The sequence below is a fragment of the Caretta caretta genome, chromosome 1, assembly GCF_965140235.1.
Source record: "Caretta caretta isolate rCarCar2 chromosome 1, rCarCar1.hap1, whole genome shotgun sequence".
Classification (NCBI taxonomy): domain Eukaryota; kingdom Metazoa; phylum Chordata; order Testudines; family Cheloniidae; genus Caretta; species Caretta caretta.
The window spans coordinates 287,964,416-287,989,557 of record NC_134206.1 but is presented as its reverse complement, the minus strand read 5'-3'; the positions used below and the strand labels follow the sequence as shown (position 1 = coordinate 287,989,557).

The 25,142-nt window shown below is 40.7% G+C and overlaps 1 long non-coding RNA gene across 3 annotated transcripts; it reads left to right on the top strand.

Moving 5' to 3' along the window:
- Positions 1–518: 518 nt before the first annotated feature.
- On the top strand, positions 519–24,447 carry LOC125630652 (uncharacterized). Of its 3 annotated transcripts, XR_012666467.1 has the most exons (6): positions 519–1,951; positions 5,121–5,156; positions 5,844–5,954; positions 8,688–8,763; positions 13,360–13,502; positions 24,109–24,447. It is a non-coding gene; the product is annotated as an uncharacterized LOC125630652 (long non-coding RNA). The 3 variants fall into 3 exon arrangements; XR_012666466.1 differs by having other exon boundaries at positions 5,121–5,954; XR_007354733.2 differs by lacking the exon at positions 519–1,951 and having other exon boundaries at positions 4,393–5,954.
- The last annotated feature ends 695 nt before the right edge of the window (positions 24,448–25,142 follow it).

Genomic DNA, 25,142 nt, shown 5'->3' with positions numbered 1-25,142 from the left:
TACAGTTAGTTATGTTGTGTGTTTTTCCTGACCAGCCAGTAATGAATCATGAGGCTAGTTTGCAAAGTACTGTTGCCCCTTTTTTGACCCGAGCAGCTAGTCAAAATTCAGAGCCCTGGAGATGTCCCAGTTGGGAGCAGAAATTGCTGATGAAGACTGGAATTTTCTTTGATGCAATGTTGTTTTCTTTATAAGGAATGTACAAAGTTCTGCTTCTCTCAATGCGGGAAGAACCAAATACCGGGGATAGCTTCTTTGTTTAAAGCTCCAAGCTCCTTTAGCCAGCACCCAAAAAACTCTCTAGCTTTTTTCAGGGGTCACACTGTGCTTATAGTAGTTTGGCTTTCTAGACCTCCTTGGAGTCTCACCCACTTTCTTCTCTGGCCCCACAACTAGATTTTTTTCACAGAAAGAGACACACTCACCCAGTCAGAACAATAAGCAGTGGGACCTTGCACCCCCTCTCCCCCCCCCCCGCTAGTTTCCAATCTGGACAGATTCTATTATGCCTTGTTTTAGATACGGCCCCTTAACTGTCTCTTACAACTATCGTAAGTGAAGGGTGCGCTCACACACCCATTTCAATGAGGTTTTAACTCAAAGCTTTCCAAGATTTAACCCAGCTCATAACAGTACTTTGACATTTAACTCAGGGAATGAATGTGAAGAGTTCTTCCCTGTTAGTTTTTCTGCCAATTCCAGATTTATTTAAAGTGTGCTTTCACAAGGTGTTCAGGGAGAAGAGTTTTTTTGAGCCTGCAACACACTGTCCTAGCTTCTGTGTCGAGGTGCAGAGTTACTCTATTGATGGATTCATCTGGACAGCAGCCAAGTTCAGGTGTTTCATTAGTTCCCCATTCATTCAATATACAAGGCTGAGAGCTTCCCTAAAGGAGAAAACTAGAGGCAAAGACAACCTTCCTATAGGAAAGCTTTCACAAAAGGTATTTTAGGAGAGAGTATGGACCAAATTTATGTTGATCTCTTTCAAAGCACGTCCTGCTTCAAGACTTCATTGTTTAACTAAATCACTGAGAGAGCTGAATAAGGGAAACCACCTAAAAGAAGGTGAGTTACATTTTAAAAAGACTTCTCCTTATGTATAAAAATATGTGACTGCATGCTCCACTGATAACCCAAACCACTGCAGGGTCACTACTAGAAGCAGTAGGATTTGGACAAGTACTGGAGATTACTCCGGTACACTTCTTAAAAATAAGAACTGGGTGTGTTTGAAGTGAGAAACTGCGAGGCAAGATACAGTAGAATCTCAAAAGCAAACTATGGAAATGAGACATTTGCTTCTATGTTCAAAATATAAAAGTACAGTGCATGGCAGAAATAGCCCTTTGGTGTGTTACAGCCAGATTTTGCTCTCATTGAAATTTAGTAGCAAAAGTCTCATTTACTTAAGTAGGAGCAAGATCAGGCACCCAGATATTGTAACATACTTTATGGGGCCATTTCTGCCATGCACTTCCTTTTCTTCCAGAGTTATACAATTTCTCTCCCTCCTTTTTTAGTCTTACTATTCCTGGTAGTCTGTGAAGTATCATTCTTGTATTTTTATATGTTAAACATATAAGAAAATGTTTCAATTCCGTAGTTTGTGTTTGGGTTTCCAATTTACTTAAAATGAGCTAGTCTCCATGAGAAGACAACTACTGAAGGGTAACTTATGCCAGTGACTTGGACTTATCTGATGATACGATAGTTACTATAGAAGAGAGAGAGTTTGTGCTCCAGTTAAGGATTGGCTGAGAAACTGTAGATTCATCTCAATGCATTATTTAGTAATGTGGTTGAGCATAAGACACAGCTACATCAGAAAGCAAGTGTAGATACTGTATGCAGAGTGTAGATGAAAGCAACAAACACATCATTACATGAGAGGACGAAAAGGACTTTAGGAAGAGTAAAGAGGGGAAAAGAAAAAATGAAAACTGAGAAGGTAAAATCCTGAATAGTTTGTTTTTAATTTTAGAATAATAAAAATGATGGTCATATTATGCTAGTGGTGAGCTGCTGATGTCCTGATACGTTTGTCAGCATGGCATTTTTGGGTATAACAAACAGAGGAGTAAATGAAAAGAAATAATCAAATTGGCATACTGTTAAAAACTGATTAATGATCAATCAACGGACACATTTTTAAAAATTATTTTCTGTACTGCAGATATAACAATCAAATTGATTTGGTAACAAAGAAAAGGTAATAAAATGTTGAAATTGTTTTCCATCTCAGCAAAAACCTAAATGTTGCTGTAGGACTATCTGGTTTTCTGACCACTGTTTTTATAGTACACTATCTAATATTTAGATGCTGTAAGTATACTTATTTCCTCTGGAAAAACTTTACATTTTACATAAAATTCATCTGCATCTTTGTTTTCAGGAAGTTTAATTTTCACAATGTGTGAATTATGATCCCTGTTCTGAAGAATGTATAGTCAGGATAATGTAACCAATTAATATTGCAACAGCTATGACTGCAGTCACATTTGCGTATTTCTCAGCACTTCTTCACAATTGCAGATAATTTTTTCATTGTTTATGAAGAATTATTACTGTGTCAAAAACAGCAGTGAGGGAAATTGGTGTTTCTTCCAAACATATCTTTATACACACTAAAGAAATGAAGACTCTCTCAAATATTTTTAGATATTTTTTTGTCAGCAGAAATAGCAGTCCTTTAGAATAAGTTGGAAATCATTATCACTTCCATTGGAATCACTGTGATGACACTAAATATGATGAATTCATATGGTATTCATGCAGTTACAAATGATTAATTTCATAGTAATTCATTATAGAGCACCATTGGCTAGATTGTCCCCCTGCCCTGGAGAAACCCACAGGATGAACCAGAGCATTAAAAATTTGGTCTTTCAGATATTCTAAATTATCATTTCCTCAAGTATGATGTGTATGGGGGAGCACAAAAGAGGCAAGGAGTAAAATGTTGGCCCTCTGAAGTCAATGGCAAAACTCCCATTGACTTTGATGGAGCCAAAATATCACCCCAGGTGATCTTGGGTGCTGTTGGAAAGAGAGGAAGGATGGTCTAGTGGTTAGAGCATTAGCCTGGGACTCTGGAGACCTGGTTTTAATTCTCTTCTGGCACAGATTTCCTGTGTGACCTTGGGCAGTCACTGAGGGCTTGTCTACATGGGGACACACAGGAAAATTAATCTGAAGCAATTAAAGGTGTGAACTTAAAGCACATTTGTTTAAAAACTGCATTAAACCCCAGTGCAGACAATCTCAGAACTAAAGTGGTTTAACTTGAATTAAGCTAAAACAAATTAAAACCATTTTAACTCTGAATTAGTCTCTACACAGGGATTTCATTCAGTATAATTAATGTGCTTTAAATTTACACATTTAGTTAAACGGATTAACTTTCCTGAGTGTCCCCATGTCAACAAGTCCTGAGTCTTTGTGCCTCAGTTCCCCAAAGCACTCATCTCCCTCATGGGATGTTACTTAGTCCTGCCATGAGTGCAGGGGACTGGACTAGATGACCTCTCAAGGTCCCTTCCAGTCCTATAATTCTATGTTGTGAGGATAAACACATTAAAGATTGTGACGTGCTCAGATACTATGGCAATTGGGCCATAAAAGTACTTACTGTACCTAGATTGATAGTCCCAGTTGCACTCAGATACTGACTACCTTCCCTCTCACCACATGTCTCCAGAGGGCACACTTTGGTGGTGCAGCAGGATTAACTCCCATTTATTCCTTTTCACGTGGAAATTCAGCTGATCTGTTGCTCCACGTCTTTCCTCCTTCACTGTCCCCAAAGTTTCACTGGACTCAAGAAGATCATGCAGAGGAGCATCCATGGGTTTCCGAGCACACTTTCTCTACTTCTCTTCCTAAGTCCCTTCCATTTATATATTTTTTTTAAATTTATCCTGAAATGCCTCCACTTTGTAGCAGAATAAAAAAAGTATTAACATAAATTGAATTTCTGCCTCTCCCCACTTTTTAAGACAAAGGAGTATTTTATAATAGATGCATGATGGCTGGATGAGCAATAGAAATGATCAAAGGTATGTTTATTTCATGGAAATTTTTCTTGAATGAAATGGAATTTTGAGTTAAAGATTTTCTGTGAAATGTTTTGTTTTTGCCACGACAATACTGAAAACAAAAGTTTTCACTTTTTTCAACTGAAAAAAATGGAAAGTGTTTCCCCCACTGAAATGAAATAATTTTTATTAAAAAAATTAATTTTGCCAACAAATGAATATTTTTTACCCAAAATGAATTTTGTTGTTTTCACACAAAAAATTCAGACGATTTTAGTATCGACATTTCAATGGAAAATTTTCAACCAGCTTTAAAGAATAGCCAATTTGTGTAGTCTCTGAGGAAGCTCAAGAGGTTACCCTTCAAAATTGATGTGGTACTTTTAAACGATTGGAAATCAATTTAAAAGTAGAAATATAATTCAATTTAAAACATTTCTTTATCGAGAGATAGCAATATTAACATTGTTTTTTGAATGTGACTACTCATTTTTCAATTACAAAATGGTAACTGATTTTTTGATGTAGGTGGTATTCTTTTCTAAAGCTTTGTAAACATTACAAATGTCTAACTGGGCTCATCATTTATTTAGAATAAATGCCTTGGCATTCATTGAACCCAACAGCTCAGAAATATTTATTCCATTCATATCACAGCCTTAGACTTTATCCATGTTAGGAGTTTAATGGACTGAGATGAAAACAATAAAAAATGGTTAGGCTTCATTCAGTGTTCAAAAGGCAATTCTGAGCATTACAGCATATAAAGGGTACAACATGTGCTAAATGAGTCCTGAGAAAAAATTATTCTTCAATTTGAATAAATAGCAATTAAACAATAGCAGAGAGAGAAATGGAACATGTCAAAAATTAACTTTCTTTTTCAGCACTGACTTTGTTTTACACATGCACATTTTCGTCCCACAAAATGCCAAGTTGTTTAAAGTACTATGAAGTCATCAAAAGGAAATGTGTCACGAATAAAAACTCAGCCACTGTCATTTAGATGCCTGTATTCTAAATGGAATGGTAATTGAAAATATGTGCATGTTTAGTAATTGTTTCCTTTTTTATATTACTTAGGACCAAGACACGATGTAGCTGACTGAAGATACTAGTGTAAATAACTTCAAGCCTACTGAGGGAATACAGGAGTCACAGTGCAGGATATGAGAGCAATCAGAAAATGAGGATAGATTTCATTACTGTAGACAATGGTCACAGAAGTAAACTGAGCTGCAATTGATACAGCTTAACTTGACACACCAGATTCACTTTATAAATGATTCATTTTGTTGTCCATTGAATAACCCCTCCCTTCTTCCCCCCCCCCCCCCCCCCGCATTAAAGTTCAATATTCAGAAGCTCTGGAGACCCCAGCAGGTGCCAGTTTGCTAACTAGAGACCCAGACCTGCTGTCACTGAAGTCAAGGGCAAAATTCCAATGAACTGTACAGGATTAGGTCTTCTGAAAGTTGCAACTACATTATGGAAACTATAAGAATAAATTGTGATTTAAACTGGATTTACATTTTACCGCTGAATTCAGCAGTTATACTCCCAATACCATATATTCCTTCACTTTATTCACTCATAGTTCCAACAGTAGCACTCTCACTACGTGGCTAGAGAGTTGAAAGTTAAATTTCCTCAGCAGGATTTGGGCCCTTACCTGAAGCTGACACTGTTCTGTCCAGTAGGTTAGCATTTAGATACTGCAGTGATCAATGATCTAGAAACACCTGGAAAAGGAGTCTAAAAATGAGGCATGTTTAAGCACTGAATAGTTTTGTTCATATTCCATAGGATTAGGCAGAATGGCTAAACTTCCATGAGAATCAGCTAGTTCTCCCTAATGAAGGTCCAAACCAAGCCAGGAGAACTTGAAGAAAGACCAACAACAGCTTATAGAAGCAGGTAGGAATCAACTTGGACATAATAAATATTATAAATGATCACAGTTGTAGAGCTTTTAGGTACACTGACTCCTGATGATTTCAATGTAAATTGTAATGTAAAAACTCTGTGCAAAGGTTTGAAATGTAGAGAAGTGTGTGCTGTAGCTCACGAAAGCTTATGCTCAAATAAATTTGTTGGTCTCTAAGGTGCCACAAGTACTCCTTTTCTTTTTGCCTCACTAAAGTGATTTTGAGCAAATAATAATAATACTGTCCCTATTGAAGAAAAGTTTGTGTTTTGATTCAAAGAAAAAAATCTTTTTATGCCTTCCATTTATTTATCTTGGGTGGGATTTTCAAAAGCTTGAATGTTTCCAGTGGAACTTTCAAGCATGACTTTCATTGGGATTTGTGCTCCTAAATCACATTAGTACTTTTGAAAATCCTATCCTTAGGGCTTGTGACATCTAAAGCACACTCATGTGTTTGCACATTAATTGGTCTGTGTAGACCCTGCTGGTGCATATTAAATGGTCTCTAGTGTGTTTTAAATTAGTATTAAAGTGCACTAGGGAATATTAGTGTACATCAGTCGGGTCTGCATGGACCAATTAATGCGCAACATATTGGTGCACTTTAGAAATCACAGTGCATTACCCCACTATGTAGACAAGCCCTTAGTCTTTACATCTGGTTGTTTCAGGAGGAGACATGGAGAATCTCGGTAAATAATAATGGTAGCATAATGATCCACCTCATTGTCCATGACTCAAAAGGCTGCTGTACTCCATATGGATAGCTGCAGCTGGAGACAAAGTACTCAGTTCTTGGTGTCTGCTGGAGCTGCCATAAAAGATGCTAATCAGTGCCATTTTCAATGTAGACACTTATTCATGATAAACTAGACTGAAACAATAAGGCCTCTGACATAGGCCCAACTGAATAAGTGTTAGATAACAGTTTTCACTAATTACTCACCTGGGGTGATATAGAACCAGTGATTTAGACATAAAAGAACATTGCCAATTCTTTCAGTATCCACATGGCTCCACTCACAGTATCTAATTATTTTTTAGCTTCAGAAATGCATAACATTCATGCAAAAATTAGAACAAAGTGAATTTAATTGTAAATAGAATGTTATATTCCTAACAACAGCACAAATAATACACATTATTGGACCACATCCATATTCGAAGAATATGCATATAATAGAAATAAAAAGGAACAACCCTCAAATAAGTATCCAGTACTGAGGTATTCTGAGCATTTAATGAAGCTTTCTCTCCTTCTTCACTGGTATGGGTTGTCCCATAAGGGGAAACCTGGATGAAAACAATGTTGGTCATTAAAAAGCCATTTACAAGCATCAGGGCAGGTGATAAGGAATAAAGAATAGAGACACTTTAACGGGAATAAGGTAAATGAGGTAGGAAATTCTGGAGACTTATTCCTTTTAAAATATATCAATTTAATACGCAATTTTGACTCTTGTTCATTCAGAAGTACTCAGGAGGCCAATGACAGACTCTTCTTCCCTGCCCCTGTTAAAATAAAAGACTATTTAGCACTACCCTTATTTAATCTGATACATTCCACTAGTTTTTTTCTGAGCTATTCTGTCAGTGAAAACCATGGCCCTCTTAACAAATATCTCCTATCCAGGAATCTTGCGTATCCATGTTAAAGCTAAAAATATTTAGAAATGTAAAGCTTTGGTGTACATGCACCGTCTAAATCTCTTAGCTCTCCAAGTAGTGGAGTCATAGTCCAAAAGGACCTTTAATAGAAGGACTATCTGTAAAAGACAATATGGCAGAACTATGTGAGTAACCTCCTGGCCCCATTGACACCAATAGGAGTTTTGCCATTTACTTCGATGGGGCCAGGACTACTTGATCTCTCGGCTCTTGATACTGTTTTCATACATTGTTTGTCTGATGAGTTTAACTGCAACACTAATTTTCTCTAAATTTTTTAAGCATCCATTGACTCTTCTTCCATTTATTGTAAGTTGAGTAGCAAATGCCAACAAGACTTTTTGCTCTTTTGTAGCACTTGAAGATCTCCAAAGTGCTTTAAAGCATTAATGTTCTTTGGGGCAGGGACCTGTTCTGTGCTTGTACAGTGCCAAGTACCATGGGGTCCTGGTCAGTGGCTGGGACTCTTAGGTGCTACAGTAATATAACAAATAATGACAAACAGTAATGATTTAAGCCTCATAACATCCTTGTGAGGTACTGTAGAGAGTAGGATCATCTCCATTTTAAATAGAGGGAGACTGAGCCATAGATATGGTAACTGACCTGCTCAAGGTCTTGCAGACGGTCATTGGCCCAGCCCAGGTATAAATCTTAGGAGCCCTGACTCCTCACCTTCTATTCTAACTTTCTGAATGCTGTGTCCCCTCTATTGCATGGACCATACTTCTCTGGATAGATATGACAATGTAGAATCATATTAATTTGTAGATCCCTAGACCCAGCTTCTCAGCTGGTGTAAATCAGCACAGACCCACTGATTTCAATGGAGATATACCAATTAACGCCAGCTGAAGATCTAGCCCTTAGCCTGTAGATTGAATTGAAATGTTGTTCTCCAGCTTACGTAGCTTAGTAATGTATGTACAAAAGACATGCAACTTGGTTTTGTTAGCTTGGTGCAGTAAGAGTGCTACCATTCACAACAAATGGACCCGTCTTGCCCAGCTAAAGCTATTGCTGTATTTTCTTTTCTCCCAACTCCTTTTCAGAACAGAAGAAAAACAGGAAGGCCTGTGACCCTTAGAGGAGCAAAGGCAGCAAGAAGAATACAGTTTGTTAATGGAGGTATAAGAGAAATGTAAATTACACCTTTTCATTTTATTAAGTACTAATTAAGACTTGCAAATCTGACATTCTGCCACCAGACCTGGAGCCCTGTGTTGTGCCATGAAAGCAGCTACCAGTACGTGTCTGGAGGCTGATTGCTATCCTGTGATTATATTGAATCTGATCATGGTCTTTTTCCTTCTCTGACTAATGCTGTCATTTGAATAATAGATCACGAGTACATCTCAGTTGGATAATCTATTATTCAAAAGAAGTCATTGTCCAAGGAAGATTTGACGCTGCCTCACAGAGCAGAGTCAGTTTAATTCAGGCGACAGGAAAGAGCACCAAAGCAGTGTACAGAAATAAACTTTGTGACCCCAAGTCAATGTCTGGCTGCTTTGGTGGATAGAAGGTGGTGAAGTGGAATGGAAATATCACGACCCGGAGGAAAGAGTGCTTGACAGTCCAAAGGAGGTAGCAGGAATGAGATAATCTCTTGTACTATTAGACATTTTCTCCTTCGCCCTAAAAGGAGGCTGCTATTTCTGGATATGATACTGTGCATCTTGGAGCAGCTTCCAGTGCAGTGCATGAGTTTATTTGAATCCTCTTTCAGCCAGAACATGCAGCAAAATGGTATGGCCAAAATTAAAGATATGACAGCACTAAAACTATAGTAATCTAACTGTATGAACAAAATAAAGTGTTAGCAACAAGTGGATTTGAGCTAAACAATCAGCCATTTTAATGGTAAAATATGATCTTTAAAAGCCACAGCCACATTGGCAGGGAAGGGGAAACTGCATCTGCATCTTGCCAAAGGCATTCTGCAAAATGTTGCCAAGAACGCTGGGGGAACACACAGGGGAGTGGCAACAACCTTTTTCAAGAGAACCCTGAACCAGTGGATTTATCTACACTTGCCTCCACTTGCGGCAGCATATAGGGTACGTGTAGCGACATGTGGCATACTCATTGTGGTATGTAGCTATGCATAGCAGTGAAAGACTCTGGCAGGAGGGAGGCAGGGGGGAAAGGATCTGGCAGGGTGGAACTGCCAGAGTTTTTTCCCCACAGCCAGAGTCTTTCACTGTGGCCAGGAAAGGCTCTGGCAGGGGACACTACACTGCTAAGTGTAAAAGTGGGAAGCCCTGCTTGGGCATGCAGAGAGCTATGGAGGGTTTCTACCCTAGGATTTAGGTATGCAGGGCACTTTACTCAACTCACCTAAGCAATATCTCACCACCTCTGCTGCTATTTATATATTATAAATATATATAAATAATATAATATAAAACATATATTTATATATTAGCTGGACGTACAGGATCTACTCTTCAGCACAAACCTAGACCTGTTAGTTCCACTGAAGGCGCTACTAAGGTGAATCCATGTTGACTGACTGACTGACTGAAGCATTTGGAGGAGAGGAAGGTGATCAGGAACAGTCAACATGGATTCACCAAGGGCAACCTGATTGCCTTCTATGATGAGATAACTGGCTCTGTGGATATGGGGAAAAGCGGTGGATGTGATATACCTTGATTTAGCAAAGCTTTTGATATGGTCTCCCACAGTATTCTTGCCAGCAAGTTAAAGAAGTATGGATTGGATGAATGCACTATAAGGTGGATAGAAATCTGGCTAGATTCTCGGGCTCAACGGGTAGTGATCAACGGCTTGATGTCTAGTTGGCAGCTGGTATCAAGCTGAGTGCCCCAAGAGTCAGTCCTGGGGCCGGTTTTGTTCAACATCTTCATTAATGATCTGGATGATGGGATGGATTGCACCCTCAGTAAATTCGCGGAAGACACTAAGCTGGGGGGAGCGGTAGATAAGCTGGCATGTAGGGATAGAGTCCAGAGTGACATAGACAAATTGGAGGATTGGGCCAAAAGAAATCTGATGAGGTTCAACAAGGACAAGTGCAGAGTCCTGCACTTAGGACAGAAGAATCCCATGCATTGCTATAGGCTGGGGACCGACTGGCTAAGTGACAGTTCTGCAGGAAAAGACCTGGGGATTACAGTGGACAAGAAGCTGGATATGAGTCAATAATGTGCCCTTGTTGCCAAGAAGTCTAACGGTATATTGGGCTGCATTAGTAGGAGCATTGCCAGCAGATAGAGGGAAGTGATTATTCCCCTCTATTTGGCACTGGTGAGGCCACATCTGGAGTATTGCATCCAGTTTTGGGCCCCCCACTACAGAAAGGATGTGGATAAATTGGAGAGAGTCCAGCAGAGGGCAATGAAAATGATTAGGGGGTTGTGGCACATGACTTATGAGGAGGGGCTGAGGGAACTATGCTTATTTAGTCTGTGGAAGAGAAGAGAGAGGGGGGGATTTGATAGTAGCCTTCAACTACCTGAAGGGGGGTTCCAAAGAGGATGGAGCTAGGTTGTTCTCAATGGTGGCAGATGACAGAACAAGGAGCAATGGTCTCAAGTTGCAGTGGGGGCGGTCTCAGTTAGATATTAGGAAACACTATTTCACTAGGAGGGTGGTGAACCACTGGAATGGGTTACCTAGGCAGGTGGTGGAATCTCCATTCTTAGAGGTTTTTAAAGCCTGGCTTCACAAAGCTCTGCCTGGCTTTGAGCCAGGGGTTGGACTAGATGACCTCCTGAGGTTTCTTCCAACCCTAATCTTCTATGATTCTGTGAAGATTTTCCTCTTTCCTCCCCACCCAAAGATCCAGAATTCTTACTGACCCTGTACCAGTTCACAAAGGCAGGGAAACCAGAATCTGACCCGGTGCATCTCTGCATTGTATCAAAGTCTTAAATTGTCCAAAATGGGGGAGAAGGTAGAATTAAGGGAATTTTAATTCATGAACAGATTAGGTAGAACTGAGGAGAGGTGATAGTTAAGGAAATGATGGGCAATGTTTGTTTGGACTGAAAGAATTGTTGATTAGGTATTTCCAAGGCTTCTGGGGAGATGACAAATTTGCTATAGCAACAACCCAGAATCTTAAAATGAGAACACGTGGCTGTGTATGCATTATGAGAAGTTTGATTGGGACACTGTTGATGTCACAAGGTTGCCTGCCCTTTTTAGGCAATGTCAATGCCCTGGACATTTTTTTCTGTGGAGCACTTACCTATTGATGGGTGCAAGAGTGGCAGGAAACTTTGGGCAGCAGCATTTTCATCGCATTAACCAGTATTGATACTCTGGTTGCCACTATCACCACAAAAGATGGACAGATTTACACTTACACCGCTGGGCTTTATTTTTCCTAATCCTATAAAATTTTCTCACCAAACCAGATAACTTAGACAACCTCACCATCTCCATGGCTAGATCCTGAGCAATGGTTTCCCCTTATTCCTCCTGCCTCCTTTCTGTCTTTTTTGCCTTTAGTCTAATAAAAATTCAGCTTAACCAGCTGGAGCTTATTTAATCTTGCAATCAAATCTTTTCTGCCCATACTCTGAGCAGAGGAAAATAAGAATAACACAGCCAAAGCTTTTCTAGTGTCAGGGGAGTAAAGCTGAGATCCAGGAGTGACTTAAGGGTCATATGCCATGTGATCGGCAGGCATCAGAGGCAGAAGCTGATTTTTCTTATCTTTTGCTATTCTTTTCTCTCTCCCTCTCTCATGCGGGTAGTTGTCATATTCTGTCATAAAAAGGAAGTCTGAGCAAACAATAAATGAGAGCTGCCACCTAGCGCTAACTCTAAGGGCTAGTCTACACTAGCAGCTGCACCGCTGTAGCACATTGGTGAAGAGATCTCTCCCGTCGGCATAAATACTCCACCTCCACGAGAGGCTCTCCTGCTGACATAGCGCTGTCCACACAAGTGTTTAGGTTGGTGTAACTTGCGTCACTTACGGGGTAGCTTTTTCACATCCCTAAGCGACACAAGTTATATCGACATAAGCAGTAGTGTAGACCTGCCCTCATATTTGATTCTATTTAACAGAATTTCAGATGATTTCAGTTGCCTTAAATTCATTAGACAAATAGAAAGAAGAAATAAAGAAGTTAGCTCAAATGCACACTGAGCTATTTATCTTTAAAATATTTTGATTTTCCCACCTGTATTGATAAATATTAAAAAGAATGTCTTGCTTGGTGGTTTACAACAAGCAAAACTAACTTCACAGCAACAGAATCCAAAACCTAAATTATTTTTAATGGAATAGTAAGAAAAGTAGGAATTAGGAATTTTTAAAAATTGTAACATGCTAAAAAAACCCACTGTGATTCTCACATCTGGGGAAATGGCTTACCAAGAATTCAAAGCACAGAAACAACATCAATCTAAATTTAAAATATTTTGCAGGGGGTTGGAATTGCGTCTGCATGAACGTAAATAAGTTCTGTTCATCTGTCTGTTTCAAAGTATACAGATCATCAAAAGATTTTTTTTTCTTGCTTCAGATGATGAAGATATTATTTGTGCCCTCATATTATTTTTACGTACATGTAAATAATACCTTTCTACTTGATCTGTTTAATATACCGATGTGCTGTGGGTCACAGAAAAAAGCAAATTGCCTGCTTATGCATGTTTACCAAAGCTTGTAATTGAGGAATTATGAATTTAATTGTCCAAGAGACACTTGCCTCTTGAATAATGAGTGCATCTCGGGCACAGCTTTTTCACTTTGAATCAGAAATCCAGGAAAGGACAAGGAAACAATGGGATCAGCAGAAAGAACAAGCAAAGCTGCAAAAGGAAGAAAACAGAGACAGATGGAGGAATCTGTGTTACATCACACAGAACCAGCGCTTCAGCAAGTAAGGATATTAATTGCTCAGTACATATACACAATGATAAACAGCAGATTATTCAGAGTAAAGATGGACTGTTTCCCTAATGACAGGTTTCAGAGTAACAGCCGTGTTAGTCTGTATTCGCAAAAAGAAAAGGAGTACTTGTGGCTCCTTAGAGACTAAGGTCTCTAAGGTGCCACATGAACTCCTTTTCTTTTTGTTTCCCTAATGTGTCCTGTATGATGGCTACAGATTGCACTCCTAGCTGCCGCTATTCTGTTTGAGCTCTGCTGACCAAACCTCTTTCGGGTTGGTTGAAAAATGAGGGATTAACCCTTAATTTTCCTATCATGTTGGCTTCCAAAGCAACTAATCTTAAAATATCGCCTGTCTCTGCCTCCAGCTCAGGCTGTCCCAGACACTCTACCACCTGACAAGATTCTCTCTTCCCCTGAGCATGAAGTTTTAGGATTTAGGATCCTTTTTATTAAAAAGAGACTTACTAAGGAAGATCATCTTAGAGAGAACCTCAATAGGAGGACTGAACCTAAAAATAAAGATTTTATTTCGGAAGGCTGAGATTTTGTCTGCTCCCAGTTAGGCTTTACCGTCTGCCCGAGTGTATTCCTTGAACGATGCTCTGAATCAGGGAGACCATACTTAGACTTATAGAAATCTTACATATCACCAGAAATGATTGTTCTACAGAACCTTGAGTCACCTCTTACATACACCAGTTCTACACTTGTATAATTCCATTATCTTCAGTGGAGCTACAATAGGGTAAATAAGGGGACAATCAGACCCTAGATGTCTTCAATAAAATCATTATTGTGAGATAGGACCCTAAAGTTGTTGTAAACTGCAGCATCCACTATTTCAGTACTTAAATTTTTCTTCCAAGTCCAGAAACTTCTTCTGAGAAAAAAGGAGGCACTTCTCCAGAGAGTATAGAGCAGTGGTGGGCAACTTGCAGCCTGCAGGACGCATGCGGCCCATCAGGGTAATCTGATTGCAGGCCGCGAGACATTTTGCTGACTCTGACCATCTGCAGGCACAGCCCCCCCGCAACTCCCAGTGGCCGCGGTTTGCCGTTCCCAGCCAATGGGAGCTGCAGGAAGCAGGGGGCCAAAGGGACGTGCTGGACTATCTGTTGCATTAAAAATGTAAATATCAAAAGGAGAAAGCAAAGTGGTTAGGGACTTTGATAAATTAGAGAGGGTTCTGTGAAGAGCCATGAGAATGACTGAAGGATTAGAAAACCTGCCTTATAGTGACTGACTCAAGGACCTTAATCTATTTATCTTAACAAAGAGAAGGCTAAGGTGTGACTTGATAACAGTCTATAAGTGCCTACATGGAGAACAAATATTTAATAATGGCCTCTTCAATCTTGCAAAGTCGGATATAACATGATCCAATGGCGGGAAGCTGAAGCTAGACAAATTCAGACTGGAAATAAGGCATACATTTTAACAATGATAGTAATAAACGACAGGAACAATTTACCAAGTATCATGGTGGATCCTCCGTGACTGACAATTTTAAAATCAAGATTGGATGTTTTCTAAAAGATCTGCTCTAGGAATTATTTTGGAGAAGTTCTGTGGCCTGTGTTATATGGGAAGTCAGACTAGATGATCACAATGGTCCCTTCTGGCCTTGGAATCTACGACCTTCTAGGGCCAAATTATCCTACTTGCTGTATACTACTTTGAACGTTCTTGCTGAGAAAATGACTCCTTGTTTCTAGGCCCCTGACATGCATAAAGAATTGCTAACCTATTACACATGACATCCATTAAAATAAGAACCTGCACTGAATATCATATGTTAAATACCTGAAGTAACAATCACATTACAAAAACTAACTCTTAGTTCTATTAAAATGAGTCTACATTAGTCAGAGTAATTATACAAAAATAACTGACTTCATCTGCATATCCTATATAATCACTGTGGGTCAGGTTCTTATACCCTTACATGTGCTGAATAGCATCTTGCTGCATGAGTGGTCCGGTTGAGTTCAGTAAGGTGACTCGGGGGCATAAGATATTGTTCAGTATGACTAAGGGGATCTGGCCGCAAGGACTCCATACTCCCTCAGTTCATGTACGCTGCAGGAGGAAGCAAAAGCACTTAGACATAACCCTGATGCAAACACTACCTCCTCAGATCATCTTTAATATTTAGTAAATGTAGTAATTTGTTTAATTTTATATCATTATTTTAGTAAAGCTAGACAAGGACAAAATACTAAATTTAGGGGGGAAAAAATTAAATGCACAACTACAAAATTGGGTATAACTGGCTAGGCAGTCATACTGCGAAAAAGATTTGGGGCTTATAGTGGGTCATAAATTGAATATGAGTCAACAATGTGATGCAGTTGAAAAAAAGGCTGATATCATTCTGGGGTGTATTAAGAGGAGTGTCATATGTAAGACACAGGAAGTAATTGTCCCATTCTGCTCAGCACTGGTAAGGCCTCAGCTGGGGTACTCTGTCCAGTTCTAGGCACTGCAATACAAGAAAGATGTGGACAACTTGGAGATGTCTCAGGAGGAGAGCAATAAAAAATGATAAAAGGTTTAGAAAACCTGACCTATGAGAAAACTTCTCAAATTGGGCATGTTTAGTCTTGAGAAAAGAAGACTGAGGGGAGACCTGATAAGTCTTCAAATATAGTAAGGGCTGTTACAAAGAGGATGAAGATCAATTGTTCTCTGTGTCCACTGAAGATAGGCCAAGAAGTAAAGGGCTTAATCTGCATCAAAGGAGATTTAGGTTAAATATTAAGAAAAACTTTCTCACTATAAGGGTAGTTAAGCTCTGGAATAAGCTTCCAAGGGAGGATGTAGCATCCCTATCATTGAAGATTTTTAAGAACAGTTTGGACAAACAACTGTCAGAGATGGTTTAAGTTTACTTGGTCCCACCTCAGTGCAGGGGGCTGGACTTGATGATCTCTCAAGTGATGATCTCCCTTCCAGCCCTAAATTTCTAGGATTCTGTGCCAAAGTTACATAGGATCACCACAGAAGAGCTTCAAAGCTAAAGCTGAAAGAAAGGGAGAATTTCTTGAATGATTTGTCATGTACTTGTGAAGAAATCAATGATCTACGGTTTTTCCCCTTGAATTTAGACATTGGCACAAAATTATTTTTATTTTAAACAAGATCGGGAAAGATCATTGGTAGAGAGATTAAACCATTGTTGCAACTAATCTAATACTCTTCAGTGTGCCACTGGCAAAGCTGTTTGCTTTGATTTTAATCTGAACCTACATGACTTGCAGAATATTTGGAAAGACTATATTTTTCATTATTTTAATTTATCTACAGTTGCTTATCCAACAAACAAGTAATGGATAAGAATCTGTGTTTATCTTCTTCCTATATTGCCCCCAAACCTGGCAGATTGTAATCATGTTTGGGTATAGACCATCTGACTCTAGGTTACTTGCTCTTAATGTAACTGGATGAAAGGCCATAGACAGTTACGGGTTCTGCTTTTCTAGTACAGCCTTGCAGGGGTTTAGGGTACTGCTTGGTGTTAGAAAGCATACTGAAAACAAAATGGTGGTGTGTAGGCCTTAGTAGTATTCTTGGAAGACTGGAGATATCAAAAGATTATTTAATAAACACTCAAAGGCAATATTTTGGAGCTTAAACCTGATGGCCAGGAATGGTCAAAACAAATAGGTAGGAGCAGAAAGAACAGATCACGAGTGAGAAACTTCCACGTAAAGCAGACATTCTGAAAACAAGCAAAATGAAAAGTAAACTGTTCTGTAAATGAGCATTTAAAAATATATTATTGCAAAAAAAGTGCTCTGTTTACCCTCTAGGAAACTGCTGTACCTGTAATGAGGCTACTGTACTATGGCACTCCCGCTGCATCAAAGTCCTGTCGAAACATAAGCTTTACAATAAGTGGCTTGCTGTAATGTGTACATTCCTTGACTCCAAAGAACAGCTTTCCTACTAGTCCTTATTAAAGGTGTGCGACTGGCAGTGCTTGGAAAAAGAAGTGCTCTATATATCCACCCCCAAAACAGCACAGTAGTGACAAGGCAAGCTTCCCCACATCTGCCTGCCAACATGCCTCATTCCTGTTCGGTGACGTCCATCTCAGATTCAGTATTGATATCCCTCCCATTCGTTGGCCTCTGTGCTGAGACAAACAAGGTGCCAATTAGTGATACACGAGGTTGGTACTCTTGTAACATAGACAGCTCTTCACTGGGAACTGGAATGAAAGCGCCATTTCATTTCGCATGGACTGCCATATATAGCTGAGAGGTGGTAACTCTATTCCGTCATTACCAATCTAGGTTGGATTTAAATGGTGACCTAGAAGTGAAAAACTCTGTTATTGCAAGATTTTGAAAAAATCCAGTTTCAGGATCTGAGCATAGTGGATGAATGCATTCTAGGGAATTGCTCTATGAATTATAGTACTTTTTGAGTATTATGTGATATAGTTCTCTGAAGCTCCTGTATGAATATCATCAATACTTTTCCATTCATCTCACACTTAAAAAATATGCTAAGGTTTTACAACCTTGAAGCACCATCTCAGCAGGTCAGATGTTTCTCAAGGTTGTGCCTTTTGAAATAAATACCTCTAGGCAAGTGAAAAAGAGATATTGCTACAATTAAGTAAAATAATGAAAATATCATAAATAAAATAGATCATGTAAGTGTTTGATATTCTAAAAATTAAGGTTAAAAATGTAGGTTTTAAAAACTAAATAAATATAACACATTTGTATAATTTATAAAAACATACACTAATGCAAAAAAATCAATTTTTAGAAGTGTACAGTTCATTCATTAAAATCTTTCTGGTTTTTCAAAAGACTCTAAAAACTATCTAGCTATCCAGATTGCTATCCACTCTGCACTTATTTCCATAGTAGCTGCAGTCAATAGACTAGAAATAGCTTAAAACATTTTGCAACATTTTTTCCTATTTTCAGTTTAAATTTTGAAATAAACTTTCATCAACATTTGGCATTTCAAAAAAAGTCAATTACATACAACTTTATTTTTATCTTGATTCTTATTAATTTGATGAAGTATTTTACAGGTAGACATCACAAGAAAGGTCTCCTTTGTCTTCAAATCAAAAGACAAAGGAATGCGTATACCGCAATGAAATCTTTTAACTGTGTTTTTCCCCCTCACAGGCCTTGGGTGTCCAGTTATTTTAAAAATATTCCCATGTACATCTACTGCCAGCCAATAGTGCAAGCCAGTCAAAGAGTGAAAAACAGAAAAATATAAAAAAAAGGCAATGACGGGAAGAAATAAAAATTGTCTTTTTAAAATATTTATTTTTGTAGTGGGCCACTGTCGCATGTTTTAAATAACAATTTTTTTCCCTTTGATCATATTCATGATGCGCTGGGATTTAATATCTTTCAGGGAAAATAAATCTGCCACAAACAGTCCACTGCGCTTTTTCCCTCAGACTTTTAGAATAACAATACAATGATCTGATACTTGGAGATTCAAGAATACTCTCATATCTGAAATGCTCATTAATGTTAATGGGAGCTACAATCACATCAACTTGTGAATCCATCATATTCATAAGCTTAAAGATGAACTTCTGTAGACAACTGCAGTTTTTTTGTCAAGGTATAAATTCGTCTACCACATATGGGGTCAAATCCTGCTTGCCCAGCGCATGTGCATACTGTTCCTACACTGCAGAAAATGTCAATCCCATTTTGCTGGTTGCTCCAGGAACCTATGGGGAATTTGATTACAGACACCCCTTTCTCCCTGTACACCCTTCCCACAGACAACATGCCAGGAAATGCAAGGGGCATATTGGCCCAGGTTTATGGATCTGGGTAAGGTCCACATGTTTGAGGATGAGCTCCATGATTTGGCAATGGCCTTATAGTTTATCTGTAAGGAAAGAGTCCTGTTCATCATGTGCTGCTGACCAGAATGTACCAGCCTATTTGGAGATGGTAACACCACATCCCTTGCACTGGCCAGTCTTTGGCCCATGAAAATCTCTGCATGAAGGTAAAACCCGAAGAGGACAAATTGACACATACTGGTAGGGTCACGGAAGCACTTAACTTTTTGAAAGTTATAGAGTGAGGAGTTATATAAACAAGTGTCACATTTTTAATGGTGACTTTTGTCAAATCAAATGCACAGGAGCTGAGTAAGTTACCTCTAATGGTAAAAATCACATGCCCACTGAACGCAATATCAACTTGTAGCTAATACGCTAAAGAGAACCAGAGCTTGTGTTTGCTTTTCTTTTGCAATATTTCTGCAAAAGTAAACTGTGCTTGATTTTCAGTTGACATATTATCCCTAGACTATCCGGTTCAAAGGATAGGTAATGAGATATAGAAACTTCCATCCCCAAGTCAGCTATCTGAATGCAGTCCAGGTCCGTGGTGCTGAAAATGATTTATCACCTGACTGCGATTAGATGACCTGCCATCGATGAAATGAGTTGGTAGTCTTAGTTAGACAGACAGTTAGTCACAGCAATACAAATGTACCAGCACAGTTTGCACTAAATGGCACTTCAGTTTGCAGTTTCAGCAAACAGGTGAAGGACTGTGTGAACTGGTGTTTTCCCAGCTAGCTCTAAACCAAATTCACATGATGTGTAGAGTCAAAGAACAACCCCCTCTCTGGGGTTTGAATTTAATGGTTAAAAAAAAAATTCTAAGAAGACAATGAAAATTGGAACTAAGACTACTCAGATTTGGCTGCTCCTAAGGTTCCTACCTCAGGGCTGACCAGACCCCTCTAACTCCTGTACCCCAAGAGCACCACTCTCGCCTTCCTCTTATCCAGGTGAGCTAACAAGCCACTTGTTCGAGTAAGCCTTCGGTTCCAGGCTGATCATGTACAATATGCATATAGACCTATCATACCATCTCCTCTCTAGAGGAGGTGGCCACAGAACAGAGTTAAGAAAACCAATTGTCAGGGCAGGAACGTTTGTACTGCTGATGCTTTACTTATTGTGAAGGGAGAGTACTTCAGCTTCTAGAATGTTAACTTGGCACCTTTCATGAACACTAATTTCCATTTTAAAAAATTAAATATAATTTCCTTGTTGATAAGATCAACAGCCTACGGTGTTGAACCAAAGCCACTGAAGGCTGGATTCTGACACTTATACTGTCGTACCACTTACACAAGCAGTCCTATAGAGTCCCACAATGAGATTTCCCACCATGGATTACACAGTTCTAGCCCAAATTGCAGATAACTACCTCAGCTGCCAAAATAGTAACCTTGTCAATGTCTGAGATCAATAATCTTCTAAAAATGGAATGAAGCTATAACTCAGCAATGTCGTGCTTTGGGTCTAAGCAATATTCCTATCATCAGTTATCTGCTAATTGATAGTATTCTTGCTTTTGAATTATTTGGAGGTTATTTTGAGGCAGACAAACTAAAAGGCATGGGCTTAGATACATCAAATGTATTCAGGATGTAAGCGTATGTTGGCAGTGCCCTAAGCCTGGGCCGTGACTCTGATGTGAGCCCAAGCCCCGCTTCTGTCCACATGCAAATCAGTCTGACTTGTATCAGAAAGCACTCAGGTCCTAAGCCCCTGCTAAGGGGGTGAGTCAGAGGGTAGAGCCTGAGTCCCGCTGTGACTTAGATCTAAGCCAGACGTGGGCAAACTACGGCCCGTGGGACCGTCCTGCCTGGTCCTTAAGCTCCCGGCCAGGGAGGCTAGCTCTCGGCCCCTCCCCTTCTGTCCCCTCTCCCCCACAGCCTCAGCTCGCCGTTCTGCCAGCACTCTGGTGGCGGGGCTTGCTCTGGCCGGGCGGCGTGGCTGCCAGTCCTGTTGCTCTGAGCGGTGTGGTAAGGGAGCAGGGGGAGGGTTGGATAAGGGGCAGGGGGTCCCCGGGGGCAGTCAAGAGACAGGGAGCGGGGGGGTTGGATGGGGGTGGGGTCCTGGGGCGGTGGTTAGGGGCAGAAGGTCCTAGGAGGGGGCAGTCAGGGGAGAAGGAGCAGTGGGGATTGGATGGGTCGGGGGTTCTGAGGGGGGCTGGGAGGGGGTGGATAGGGGGCAGGGGCCAGGCTGTTTGGGGAGGCACAGCCTACTCTACCCAGCCCTCCATATAGTTTCGGAACTCCGATGTGGCCCTTGGGCCAAAAAGTTTGCCCACCCCTGATCTAAGCCCTGTCATTTTGGAGTGGGGATGCAGCTCAAGCCACAAACCTGAGTCAGAAGGGTTGTGTAGTGTAGTAGGACACATCCCCACAGCTGTGAGACTTGGGTCCAGAAACTGTAAGACCAGGTTTACAGTGGAGTGTGAATGCTCAAGGGTCAGCTTGGAAACACCAGTCCAGAAGCCCAGATCCCACACACATGTGTAGCACCCCCTCTCCACCTGGTTACCTCCTTTGATGCCAATCCGCTTACAGGTTTTGATGGACAGGTCTGGGTTCTTTTGGATCCCGCTACCCACTCAGCAGAGTGTATCTTCTTTCTTTTTTTCTTTCCTATGAAATTATTTGGCAGTGCCTCCACCCCTCTCACTCCTTCTTGGCAGGGTCACCAGGGCAGCCTCGGCGGAAAATTTTAACTACAGAGTAATCCCCACTTACTTGCCAGATAGTTGGAGACTTCCAAGAAATAACACAAACACATAAAAATATATTCAACACAGTAATTATATTAAACAGGAGACAAATACAACATAACAGAGTAAAGCACTATTTTTAGGGTCACCGGAGCCCACACTGCAAATACCCATGACTTGATGTAGCAAATGTAGAATTAGTGTCCCGTTGGTATGCGTACTTTGCTGGACTATAACCACAAAAATTCTTCTCTGCAGTGGTTTAGCAGCGTGGCTGACTGGGTTCAGTACAGCCCAAAGGACTCACAAGTGAGAGAAGGTGGTAAATCCATCCACAGGTGTAATATGCAGCTGGTTATAAAATCCTCAAACCCTTACTCCCTGGCTTGAGGACACAGTTCAGGGAGTAGGGGGTCCCCAGAACAAATTCCGACTAACTAACTAAACGATGGTGCACTCACAAACTCCATGAATGATCCTCAGGTTCGAAGATGATTCTGGACTCCTCAGTCACTGCAGGGGGGCTGCTCTCTGCTGGCAGGGATCCTCCTCAGGCAGGAATCAAGCTGCGTCGGTCCCAGGATTTCCCCTCACCACAAAGGGGTGCAGGGCTCAAGGTGTAGGTTACACAACTACACTAACATCCAAACGGTAGCCTCCTAGCCTAGCCTCCAGTACACAGCAGGCAGCTTCCCTGGATTAGCAGACAGAGCAGAGCTGACCATGTGGTGACTGGTCTCCCCTAGAGAGCTGGAAGGCGAACTCAGTTTCCCAGCAAACTCTACAAATTGGGAATCATCAGTGGGGAAGGAAAAAACCTAGCTGAGGGATCTGCTGTCACGTCCCTAGAGGCCTGTTCTCAGGGGGAACCCTGCATGCAGGTCTGGGACCAGGGCCGGTGCAAGGATGTTTTGCACCCTAGGCAAAACTTCCACCTTGCACCTCCCCTCCGCCCTGAGGCGCCCCCCTGCGGCAGCTCCCCGCACCCCTCTGCCCCAGCTCACCTCCGCTCCACCGCCTCCCCGGAGCGTGCTTTTGGCCGCCCCCAACCACTTGGTGCCCTAGGCGACCGCCTAGTAGTTGCACTGGCCCTGTCTGGGACTCACCAGTTCCCTACACAGCCAGTCCTGCCCTTTTCCTTGCTGGCTCTAGACTGACTACAAAATGGCTTCTCCTTGGGAGGGCCTCTCACTCCCCATTGGTTGCTGGGCGGACTCTGAGTCTGCCTTGGCTCCCCCTCCCTACCAGGGCCTGTGTGCCTCTCCCTGAGCTGCCAGCAGACAGAGTCCCAGGAATCTATGTAATCTCCTTGGGAGTTACACGTGGGCTTACAAAGCACTTGTAGACATACCCTCAGTTTTACACATAGCATATGTTAATTTTTATTTTAATGAAATGGCTTGAACAAAAGCTAACATCTGATTGGTGTCCACCCCATGGATTCCACTCAGGGGTCAGTGTGGTCCAATGGATAGGGCCACAGACAAAGAGTCAGGAGACCTGGCTTTTGTTCCTCGCTATATTACTGACTCATTGTGTGAAACTGGATGAGCCACTGAGTCCCATATTTGCAGCAAATGTTAAATGGCAGCTACAGGTGCCCAACCCCTCTTAAGGTCAAGCTATAGGAATCTCTGGTTTGGCAAACAAAATTAGTGGTCACTTTTGAAAAAGTCACCTCTAATTTCTCTGTGCCTCAGTTTTCCCATCTATAAAGTTAGGATAATGATGTTTACACTAATTTCTAAAGCACTTCGAGATCTACAGATGAAAAGCACTATAAAAGTGGATTATAAGAAGCAAGCTTTAGATGATATGTGTCTAGCTCTCTGAATAACGATATCTCCTCTCCAGTCAGCTCATCATGCCAGCCCAGTGTTTTCAATTTTCTTCCTTGTTCAGCACTTTCTTATATTTGACATTTTTCCCGCTCACTCGAACGGGGTGAGAAAAGAGGAGAGAAGGCTTGTCAGTGAATTATTTAGAAATATTTTTAATAATTTGAATTCCTTCATCCCAGCTCTCTCTCCTTTTTAGTTATCCTCTACTGCAACCCCAGGACTTTTGGGGCCGATGGAACTTGATCCCATATTAGCTGCTTGCGGGTGGCCTGCATCTTCCCCTTTTGGTGTCCTCTGCTGCTTCTTAAGACTGTTAAGATTCTATGAGCCAGGCCCTGAGCTGCCTAGCTTTTCTACTGCTGGCATTTTGTCTTCAAAGGACCATTGCTGTGGCCATTCAAGTCTCTGCAAGCAGTGAAAAGACTCTGAAAGCCTTTGAAATTTATGAGTCTCCACATCATGTCAGAGTAATGATGAGCATGAAAGAAAAGCTTTTATTTGTTTAAAATGTTGGTAGACACTATATAATTAAAAAGACGAGAAGATCTGGGTTTGTTGTTTTTTTTAAATGCAGGTTATTCTGAATCACTAATTTCCACTCTGCTACACATTGGGCCAAATTCATCCCTGATTGTTATCCAATGACTTCACTGTTATTACATGCAGGATAAATCTGGTCCTTGTGTCTCGGCACACTCCGGGCATGTGTATATTAAATGATGAATGCTGAGTCTGATGTATGTATTCACTTACTTAGCTTATAAAGTATCTTAATACAAGGACCACATAATTATTGGGGTAAAGAAACTTTTCAGTTGATATAAAAATTTTGACAGGTAATACACAAACAAAGTGGACGTGCCTTGCTTGGAAGAGCTTACTATCGTTTTACAGAGGGGGAAAAACAGAGTGGGCTGTAGGAGTACATGGTAAAATGTTAGCAGACTTGGACAGAAGCTATAAACACAGAAAAAACAGGAGTACTTGTGGCACCTTAGAGACTAACAAATTTATTAGAGCATAAGCTTTCGTGGGCTACAGCCCACTTCATCGGATGCATAGAATGGAACATATAGTAAGCAGATATATACACATACAGAGAAGGTGGAAGTTGCCATACAAACTGTGAGAGGCTAATTAGTTAAGATGAGCTATTATCAGCAGGAAAAAAAACTTTTGTGGTGATAATCAAGATGGCCCATTTAGACAGTTGACGAGAAGGTGTGAGGA